Source organism: Trachymyrmex septentrionalis, unplaced genomic scaffold, assembly GCF_001594115.1.
Source record: "Trachymyrmex septentrionalis isolate Tsep2-gDNA-1 unplaced genomic scaffold, Tsep1.0 scaffold53, whole genome shotgun sequence".
NCBI lineage: Eukaryota > Metazoa > Arthropoda > Insecta > Hymenoptera > Formicidae > Trachymyrmex > Trachymyrmex septentrionalis.
The window spans coordinates 237,009-245,333 of NW_017305705.1; positions in this window are offsets into that span (position 1 = coordinate 237,009).

Consider the following 8,325-nt stretch of genomic DNA (forward strand, 5'->3'; position numbering starts at 1 on the left):
GGTCGCTAGGATGCGGTGGATGGTGCATATAACCCTGGATGGATATACAGGAGCAGCAGAACGGCGCCCCCGCCGCGATGCCCGCCCGCTGCACACTGGAACAACCCTGTTCCGTTCCGTTCCTCTCTCTCTCTCTCTCTCTCTCTCTCTCTCTCTCTCTCTCTCTCTCTCTTTACTCTCTTCCCCTCTTTTGCGTCCACCGACGTCGCACTCCCTCCTTCTATCTCCTTCTCCCACCGCGTTCCTTCCTTCAGTCTTCTCTGTTTACCACTAAGACTTCTCTTTCACTCTTTCGATTGTCTTTCATTCTCATTTGCTGCCGATTCCTCTTTCAACCCTCTTTGTAATAGCAGAACCTCTTTTTCTTGCTCTCTTACTCCTTTTTCGTTTAGCGTCAATCTTATAGGGCCTTGCGTTTATCTTCGTCGCACCAGCGATTGTCCCTGACTCTTTAGCCTCTTTTTTTACCCGTGTCGCTCTCTTTTCCATTGAGGTATCCAGTCTTTCGCGAGCAGAGGGACCGCTCTCTATGTTACCTTCCTCCTTCATTCGTCGTCCGGCGTTCTCCACTCTATGTTTTCCTCTCGTTTACTTCCGTACCTTTTCCCTCTCTTCGTCCCATCATCGTTTATCTCTTTCTTCGCGAGAGATAGATCCTCCGTTCTCTCTTTCCCGTGCAGGGGAAAGCTTTCTGCTTCCTCGCTCCGCACCACCGGCCGCTTTACCCCGCGCGTCGCTCTTTTGCACCACCCGACATCCGTGGCGGCCCACCCAACTCCGACCCCGCCGAAATCGCTCCTCGAACGTCGTCCATCTCATTTTGCGACGGCTCACCGCCCTGAGTTCTTCTCTCTTCCACTTGCTGCGACACCCGCGCGTTCCTCCCCCAACGCGCGTACCCACGGCGGAGGTGGGAGGTCGTGGAGGTGGGAGCCTGCGCACGTGTGAGCACCCCTCGCCGGGCCTCCCGCTCGATATCGGACCGACTCCACAACTCCACGTTACGAATGCACGTATAACGGGTGTCATCCGGATGGATTCCAGCCGTCCGTCGCGCGACATACGTATATGTGCCTGTCTTCGCCAGTTCGGCCAGTTCGGCAGAACTACTTCTTCCAGAGGATCACGCTGCGGTGAGCAGACAGCTCAGCGTCGAACGAACTATCTTCTACGTCGAAAGACGTAGGTATACAGGTGATTCGCATCATCAAGCAATGACGAATCTTTGAATTTGATCTGCAAGATCGGAACTGACCAACGCAAAAAAACCTTAACATTCTGCCGCATAATTTTCTATGTTAAAGTCAATTGGGCTTAAATACAAATAAAGAAAATCTATCAAGTGTGTTCTATGCTTTTGGGATAACCTCGTTTGCCCTCGGAATAATCGATGGCGCGTGTATCAGCGTTCCATGCTTCTGGTCTTTTAGATTTATCTTCTCCGTGCGCGCGAGCCTTTTCTCTATTGCGTCTGTCGATTGCGAATCAAATATATCTGAGATCTGCCGTATGTTTGGTCAAAGGAAACTGGAAAGAAATTTATCGAGAAGTTTTTTCTCCTTATTGCCCTTTAATAATATATATTGGATCTATGTCAGTGATGTTTTCGCGTGTTTATTTCTAAGTAATATATATACATAATGTTATTTTCTTAGAATACTGTCCTAACGATTTTCTTTGGAAATTACATTTTAAAGATATTATTTAACGTTGTGACTTCTATTTTGTATAAATTATAATTCGCAGATAAGATTTATAAAATCGAATATAGATATTCGTCACAAATAATCGATCGGTATATAATATACACGACGATCAATATAAATGACCAATAAAATATTCATAATTGCCCTATTCCAATAATAATTTTATAGTTTTAATTTGCGTTTAGATTAAATTTAATTTGTGATTTAAAATAGTTTTAATCTGAAAGAAACATATATTCTATTCAAAAATATTTTCTTCCTCCTATTCAGAGTTGTTAAGAAAAACTAATAAATAATAAATTGTATTTACAATTTCTAGCATAGTGTCATACCAATATTGTTGAGTTAAGCAGTTTAACAAGGAATTATATGTCATACCCGTCTAACAATAAATAAACGTATTATATTTTCCATTATTATTCTGTGAGTTACTTTAAGTTACCTAACGTAACTAATTTATAGTTGTGAGTACCTTGCTTATTGTTAGTTTAAAGTTCCAAACTTAGAAAATGTTCTTGAATAAGAGCATGTAACGGTAAGTCGTGTTTTGCAACACCTCACAAATAAAGATCAGTCTGTATATGTATAAAACTCTCGCACCTCCTTCAATATAACAGCACTTGGATACAATCATGGACTGCCACGGATCTTGAAGGTGGATAAATCTTTATTATTTCTTTGCCGTCTTTTTACATTGCCGGAAGACCAACCGATAACATTGACAAAGCATTCGAATAGTCTGCAAATCGCATGCGAGAGAAAGAAACAATCATTTCGATACATAATAATTTCATTACCATTTTATCATAAAATATGTTTATATTCTCTATAATTATAAATATTTTATTCATTTGAATATATTAAATATTATAATATATTCGTGGATAATTTCAATACAGAAAATTTCTCATAATATCGTGTTAATTGAACCAAAAATTCAAGCTATATATTATTTCCGTGATTGAATAAATTTTTAATTTTTTGCAAAGTTAGTTTATTAATTATCCAACCGATGAATTGCTATGTTATAAGCTAAAGTTGTTTCAAGAGTATATAACCTTTTTTGAAACTTTGATTTTAAACAGATACAAACTCAAGATTTATCAATAATGTTCAATTAAAAGAAGTGTAATAATTTGAATAAGGCAAGTATAGCTTAGTCCTTTTTCGTTTAACACTGTTATTGAGATTAATAGGAGTAAGTAATTAGGAGTAAGTATTCTCGGGCATGCATGTAAAGCTTCTATTAATTATTGTTCTATCATGTGTCAGTTACTTATTGGAGTATATTTTTTATTCGTGATTCTTGGCAAACGCGAAAATCAAGCTAAATAAGGAAGTTACGGAAAACTTTGTCTCAAGGAAGCACGTGGAAGGGTAATGTCCAGGGATGGACATGCCCTCAAAGTCCCCACAACCTTATCCTGCCTGTGCTACCCTTAGACCGCTTTGTTAGCGAACCTCCCAGAGGTCGTTACAGTTATTAACAGCTGTCGACGGTACTTTTAAGCTTTCTCCTCGTCTCAAGCTTCTCATCGCATCCGGTTTCCGATAGTTGGAAGATCTTGCAGGGAAGGTACAAGCTGCACCATTCTGCTTTCAATTTAGCATTTTATTTAAAGTAGAGGAGAATCATTTAATGATATATATATATATAAATAATCTCACACAAATAAACAATTTTAATTATTATAAATAAAAAACCGATATATAATAATAATAGCGATAATTGTTACAATATTATTTTGATAATGACATAGTTAAGATTCAATTACATATTACGGTAATTTGAATTATTACAGTAATGTAAAAACGTTATTTCAGCACAAGATACACTATCGACTAAAATAGCATTTTTTATATTGGAAATACTATGTAATTTACTTTTAGAAAAATCAATTATATTTTCCAATATTGTTATTTAAAAGTATTGCTGTTTATCCAATAATTATATGTATTGGATAAAATTTGTAACAATATAAACTTCAAAATTTAAGCAACTGTAACTTCGTTAAAAATAAACAATATTTAGAGACAAAATGAGAAATTTTCCTCTCATTTCGTGGATCAATCACATGCCCAAAAAAATGTGCGAAAATTTTCGATTTTCTAATATGAAAACTTAAAGTTTTCTTTACAAAATCATTTTTTAAAATATTTTTAAGATTTTTTGTTATTTTAGAGTTACTAAAGATTAAATAAAAAGAGCATTTGACTTTGATTGTTCATAACTTTAATTGTTCAACTTCGTTAAAAATCATCATACCGCAGTTTAAAAAGAAAGCATTCTTAAAGCTGAAACTTTGTTCGAATGGTGTAATTAATAATTTTTTTATAAACGTGTAAACAAGATACAAATAAAGTACATTGTAAACTTTTGTTCCAATCCAATATATTAAAATATCGTACTCATATATAACAAATATATTTTGTGGAATTTTGAATTTTTTGAATTTTTCAAACTAATACTCGTGTTAAAATATTCACTGTAAGCAATATTGAATTATTTGGAGCAATATGGAATCATATAGAATTTATTTACGTATTTTTGATAGATATATTTTTCATTGCATACATGTACCATCTAATAAATGTTCTTTAATAGATTACGTTTACTTTTTCATATATAACTATTATATATTGAAGCCGCAAAGCTGACTCAACCATGCGTTCCAGAGAATAAAGGTCAACCCTTGTATCTCTTGTCTCATAGCTGTGCACATTACCTATGGTCTTTCGCTGTACTCGTGTTAACATATGGTATTTTGCCAGATATTGAAAACACGGCTGTTCAAAATTAATTCACCATCGTGTTTCTAGCAGATTATTTTAGCATAAATTAGAAAATATATTCTGCGACAATCTCGTACTAAAGTGTAATTAAACTATTATACGCAAAAATATCTAGATTAATAATCGCTAATGTGTTAATATTTGCATTTATCTTATATTTTATTATAAGTACATCACGTAAAAATTAAAAACGCAAATTATTTGAAAAATATTTTGGAAAAATGAAGTGTTTTAATCTTACATGTACGTGCATCAATTTAAAGAATTAAATAATTTAGCTATTAAATAAATTTCATTTTTTGTTAAGTAGATTAATATTATTTTTTAAATTTACGAAAATATAAATTTATTAAAATAGAGTAAGGTACATAAAATATAAAATATTGTTATATCTACATACATATGAAACTGATAATATATATCATGTATATGAGAACAATAGCCATATATTATAATTATAATATATGATAAGATATTAATCAAAATTGTGTTAAACAAAAGCTGTAAAATTTTACAGAGACTGCACTCTCTCACAATTAATTCATAATTAATAGATAAAATAAATATTGTCTTAACAATACAATCAAAGTCGATTTAATATCGCGAAGGTCATTTGTGCAGCTATTTTCATAAATTTATCGATTTTTATGAAATACGAAATTTTGGATACAGGAAATTCTTGTAAATATCATATTGCGTTTCTATGTCATGCATCAATCGTTTATCCGTAGCTCCATACAAAAATATACGGAATTCTTAGAATAACATGTATCGTGCCTATTCGTATAACATCATATTTCGTATATAAGGCTTCTTGAAGATCGAAAATGTATTTAAATGATCTCTTGTGCCAATTTCTTATTTCAATTCCAAGTCCTGCCATTTGAATTTTGCAAAGAATATTTATATTTTTTATAAGAAAAATTACGGCGCAACTTTTACTTCCGATATTAGCGACACTAGTTTCGTTGATTAAATTCGTTCTTTAGAAGCATATTTTTTTGTAACGACCAACTTTAACATTCTCTTTCTATTGCGTCTAGCTTCAAGCACCGTACAGTCACAGTGCTAAGTTTGTAAGAACACGAGCAAAGAAGTCCCGTCACGAAATTCATTTCAAATTTGTCGGAAAATTAATCAGAGTTTTGAAATTACGTCTGTTTTTTTCAAAATTTTCATCTTCATCATATCGATATAAATAAAAGCAGGATTGACGAATTTGTTTTATAAAATAATATAAATAATATTGTTGATCGAGAGAATATATTAATTGTGTAATTACTTAATTTATTATAAATTGTATTTTCACATTGTAGATACCAAATATTTGAAACGATTTAATGGCTATTAAAATATATTGTTGCAATTATGAGAGTTCATCATTAAAATTTCGATTGTTGATACTAAAATATATAATTAAGTGAATTTATCATAATCCGATTGTGATCTGATATTAAAAAGATACTGCATTTGTTATTAATCTTTATTAAAATATATATTAAATGTACTAAAGCCGAGATGTATATTGAGTGTGTTTTTGAAAAATTTTAGTTTGATTGAAGATTAACCTTGCCCTTTCGGTCGAGGCCAAAACGCTACAAATGTTACCTCGAAAGGACATAGATAGGAGAATGCCTGTACATGCTACGTCACCCTCGAAAGTTTCGACGTCTTTCCAACCGAAAGGTGGAACCAACCCCATTATCGAACGTCCTCTACGTTATCCTTCTTCTCCCCTCTTCCCATCTCCTACTACCCTACCTCCGTATGCGCATCTAACGTAGCTACCCTGAAGAGTTTCGAATACCTCCCTTTCAAGGTGATAAATCCCTAAGTATATCCACCGGAGAATTCACCTTAATACAGACTTTTCATCAGAATGATTGGTCTGATCCATGATTACGTAATGTGATATGGGGAAAGCAGGATTCATCTCTTACTCTCTCTCTCTCTCTCTCTCTCTCTCTCTCTCTCTCTCGTTTTCTCTCTCATGCAACTGATAACAAACGCTGACCTAAATATGTTCCCGCCAAACCATCGTAAATCGTAACGCCGCAACGTAAGGCACCCCCGCCCGAATCACGTCCACCTTCTTTTCGGTTTAATCTATTTCGCACGATCTTCCCTTATTCGTGGAGAGAAAGGATTCTGTCGTAGGTAGTAAGTGGGAAAAGGAATCTTCTAAGAGGAGCCAATTAGGCCAATTTCGTATAGGTAGAGGCGCACAGCCCCAGGAATAATGTCCCATTGGTTCATCTGCTTTCTGTTTCATCCCCTCGTGAATACGACTTTCGATTCCTAGGCTATGGAGAAAATATGGTCCCGACAAACGGAGCACGTACATCGCAATTTATAGCTTTAGCTTAATACTAGATATCATGTTGAAACCTTCAACTCTACCTTCTTTCACCCGCTTTCTTCGCCTACCCTCTAATGTAATCTTTACTTCGCTTCTCACCGAAAAGTGGCTTTTATTTCACGATACTTAATAGCTTCTCGAGTTTAACGTAAATTTACGTCTTCCGTGAATTTTTTTTATCTGTGTGTCGATTTTCTAAATGTTAAAATTATGATTTTCGTAGTTTCTCCATAAAAGTTTTTGCCTCGTGTAGTACAATAGATAGCTTATAATTTAATCCTAAATAGAACTGTGTCTCCCTATCACCTTTAACCACTTTTATTTGCATTTATAGTTCGAATTTGTACAGCGATTGGAAGTGAGCGGAAAACATGCTGAAGAAAGGGTTGTGGTAGTGTACATGCATAGTCATTAGTCAAATTTTCCACGGAACACGACATTTCAGGCACGGCACTAGCTCTGTTCCGAATCGTTGAGCGGGTGCAGCCCCGTCAGACACAGCCGCGTTTTCTCGCGTGCACCAATGGTGCATGTTTCCAATACAGCTTAAAGAGGGAAATATCACAGCCTCATAAATTGTGAAATCTTTACGACGCACGAAAAGATAGATTTTTATTATTAAATTGTTTTCGCATTATTACATATTTCCAAATATTTCTTTTTAATACAGACATATTTCTTGTAAACGTATTTTGGTTTATTTCTGCTATATTTACATTCACGCAAAGATATGTCTATCTTTGATGCATTTACACATATTTCTTTAAATTTATTAATTTAAAGAAATATAAATCTATTAATTTAAAGAAATATTTCTATAAATTTATTTATATAGATTCAAATTCTCTCCATAGAAGGTCCAACTTCAACGAGTTAATCAATTTAGAATTAGATTAGTTGATATAGTACTTCCAATGTAACTTCAGTGTAACTTCAGTGTTTTAAGCTCCTAAAGCCACAAAGTCAACGGTGGTGTTGCACGTGTCTTCGGAGACGCGTGTATCTGGTCAGTTTGTGCGATAATGTCACGCGCGGGCGCATCGAAAGCCGAAGAGCAGAGCGCACGCGCCTCTAAGACGTCAGGAAATTCTCCATTCTACATTAACCGCGTTTGAGTTTACGTGAGTCTCGTTGTGAGGAGATCCTCAACGAAGATCGCGGGAGGAAGCTAAAGCGGTGGTTTAGCGTCATATTAAGGATTGGCGCTAACGAGATTGATTGCGGACAGACATGCACAGGACACTTGCCATGAGCCTTGTCTTATCTCGATGCGCCGCTTGGCAAAATGCGCTTTAAATTAATTGCTGTTTGAGTTGTAACATGTTGTGCGTGTTGTCGCAATTTTCGATTAAGTTATGGAGAAAATAAACGCAACAATTAGCTCTCTCATAAACAACTATTCATAACTAACTAAAATGAACACATTAAAAATTAATAAACGACTTTAAATACGCCGATCTATATTGA